Source organism: Limulus polyphemus, unplaced genomic scaffold (assembly GCF_000517525.1).
Source record: "Limulus polyphemus unplaced genomic scaffold, Limulus_polyphemus-2.1.2 Scaffold1973, whole genome shotgun sequence".
NCBI lineage: Eukaryota > Metazoa > Arthropoda > Merostomata > Xiphosura > Limulidae > Limulus > Limulus polyphemus.
In genome coordinates, this window is record NW_013667583.1 from 195,922 (window position 1) to 199,421 (window position 3,500).

The 3,500-nt window shown below is 29.6% G+C and overlaps 1 pseudogene; it reads left to right on the forward strand.

The window, feature by feature from the left end:
- The window catches only part of LOC106465535, a 33,964-nt pseudogene that overhangs the window by 19,197 nt on the left and 11,267 nt on the right, over window positions 1-3,500 (forward strand).

Sequence of the window (3,500 nt, forward strand, 5' to 3'; positions counted from 1 at the left end):
ATTCTTTGGAATATTAAGGAAGGGGGGGTCAAAAGGTTCAATAAACCCATAATTGTAGGAATTTTGGTCAATTACTTAGCCATATTTTGACCAATTTACATGGGATTTAGTACAAAGATACTCCTTGCCAGTCCAAAACAAAGATATAGACAATTTTGGAATTTTTGCCTTTTGCTCAATTGTTCAGCAAGGAAAGTACAGTTTAGGGTTTTTGTGAATGATTCTTGTGTATATCAACCAACATAAATGAGATTTTACCTTCTTGCAGGTCCCAAGCAGTTATATAGACAGTTTTAAATTTTTTTGGTGTCAAAATTGGCCATGTTGGTATCATGCGGTGGAGAAATGTTGCATTTGCCCACGAATATTGGCCTCTTTAATTGTGGAGAAATGTTGCATTTGCCCACGAATATTGGCCTCTTTAATTGTGGAGAAATGTTGCATTTGCCCACGAATATTGGCCTCTTTAATTGTGGAGAAATGTTGCATTTGTCCCACGAATATTGGCCTCTTTTATTTTATGTTTTAATTTTTATCTGTTAAATTATAATTTTTTTTTTTTAACTATTAACAATTATGAATGCTACTTGAAATCTGATGTACATAATGGTCTTTTTTAGCTATCGTGTTTGTCTTTGACTACCATCCTGGAGCTAATACTCTAATGAACCAGTATTTCAGTCAGCCAGAATTGACTCCCATTAATGGATACCCACCAGCAGTGTTCAGTAATGGAGAAGGAATCACTAGAGCGTATAGCCATACTAAAGGTGATGTCTTTGTTTTTTATTTAACATGTCACTTCTTTTGCTAGAGGGTTAGTTAGTCATGTGCCCATTTCAAGTTATCAGTTGTTCTTTTTTATCAATATTTCATAAACTTTTAATTGGTAAGAATTATTACATGATATTTTTATTCACTTTTACTTGGTAAGTATCATTACATGAGATTTTTTTGTCCACATTTACTTGGTAAGTATCATTACATGAGATTTTTTTGTCCACATTTACTTGGTAAGTATCATCACATGAGATTTTTTTGTCCACATTTACTTGGTAAGTATCATCACATGAGATTTTATTGTCCACATTTATTTGCCATATTTCATATAGGGCTAATCTTGTAAAAAAAATATGGGTCCAAGTACAGAATTTTGTGGAACACCGAACTTTATAATATTTGTGTCACTAAAATTATTTTTTGATCTTTACACTCTTTGTTATCATTTATAGATAATATTTAAACCATTTTAATCTAATGCCTCTTATCCTTAGAATTTCTATTTTATTTAATAATATATGATATTATACTGTATCATACGAGTTATCTGATTCCAAAAATACACTTAATATTTTCATTATCATAGGATTATCATTATCAATATTTTGCGTGAAGTTTAAGAGTGCCTCTTCAGTATTTAACCCTTCTCTAAATCTGTATTGATTAACATCATGTTAAAATAGTATTAATAGCAAGCTTTTAATTCTTTTCCAAGTATCATCTCCAATTCAGCCAGGTTTGGTTGACCAAACAATTGTCCTGAGATTGGTACAGAAGGTTTATGTTAATTTGAATGTTTTGTGCATCTGTTTTAAACCAATTTGCTTTTTCATTATGTTCAAAATACGTTGAAAATAATTGACTGTGTACTTTTATAATGTTGCAGGCTTGATAACAATATTATTCCTTGATTTCGAACATTGCCAAACCTTTGTAACCAGTGCAGCACCTTCTACTAACCCTACCTGTAGTGCATGATATTAATAGCAAATGAATATTTATGTTGTATGATTAGGTTCTGCATTTGAGGTCTGTTCAGATATTTTTATTAAACTATATATATACCATTTATTGAAGATATGGCTCATTTGCAAGATTCATAATTATTTTCTTATGAAGGGTTTTATTTAGGGGTTTTCCTAGTGTGCAATTGATCACAAATTCTTCACCTGTAAAAATATCTGTGCAGTTGAAAATTCACCTTTATAAGTAAGTTCAAGTGGATAGATATTAAAATGACATATTTAAGACTATAAAATTCCATTCCCGAGTTGATGAGTATGTGTATTTACTAGAATATTCTTCATTTTTTTGATCATTTGCTACTAGGCCTGTATATATGAGGTGCAATAAGACATCATGTATTAAAAAATGATGAAGTTAAAATATAATTGTGTGGTTGGAAAAAATCATTAGGAAAAGCTCTGGGTTTATTGTAATTTTTCAGTTAATTTGAAACAGCTTCTGACTCTTCTTATGTTGATTTCATTATAGCCAAGTTTTAGCTCACTGATATAGTAAAAGACATGCCAAAATTGCAAAATGTAGTGATTAGGAATCTTAAAATTAAAACCAGTTATAGTAGTATTAAAAAATTACAAAAAAAAATTACAGTACAACAAGTAGTTTGAGGAAATGGAATGAAACATTATCAATCAGATAGTTGATATATATGTGAAAACATTTACAGTAGGACTAAACTTCATAACATATATAATCTCTTGAATTGGACATTGTACATAAAAATATACAATATACTGATGATGAGTATTAAAATATTATTTTCTAGGTAGTTTGAGACAACATTCAGGCCTTTTGCCTGAAAGCCAGATATGGGCCTACATTGTACAACTAAGCTCAGCTTTACGTACAATTCATGCTGCTGGCCTAGCATGTAGAACATTTGAACCTACAAAGATTCTTATCACAGGAAAGTCTAGGTAGGTGTTTGATTACTTATACAGATGATTGATATTAATGATTTCTAGACTGTTGTATTTGACCTTCCAAAGTTCATGTTTTGTGTATATATTTCTGTACTTCATTTGAAAGTTTTGATATAAGCCCTTTTTAGTGACAGGAAAAAAAAAAATTTAGTTTACCTTTCATTGCTGTTTAAAAATTTTAAATTAAAAATAAAATTGCACTTCAAGTATTATGGCTGTTAAGAATTCTCAACAAGAAAATATATTAAATTAGTAAGATTTATAAGTACGTACATGTATGTGTATTATAATTTAAAACAAGTTTAGTGTGTGTGTGTGTGTTTGTAAATTTTTTATTTCTACTAAGACTGATACATTTATATAAAGTTTGAGTTGAATCATTTAAATTATAATATTAATTTCTCAGTTTTGAAAAATGTGCCTTGTTAAGTTAATTTATTTTTTTACTTGTAGATTACACAATGTTTTACAGACATTACAGATTCTTAAAAAAAGTAATTATGAGAATGTTGAGGTTGTAATACTTACATTAGAAAGTTTATAAAATCTTAAGTAGAAAAACATTATGCAGCAATAAATGATTTTCTTCACTTGTTTCTAATGGTTACCCACAATCTAGCAAATTTTAACTTTTATTTTTGGAATTGTTTTTATGTCAGAGAAAACCTATCCATTTTCACTGGTGTTTTGCAGTTATTTTTCACTGAAACATGACACACACACACACACACACACACACACACACACACACACACACACACACACACACACACA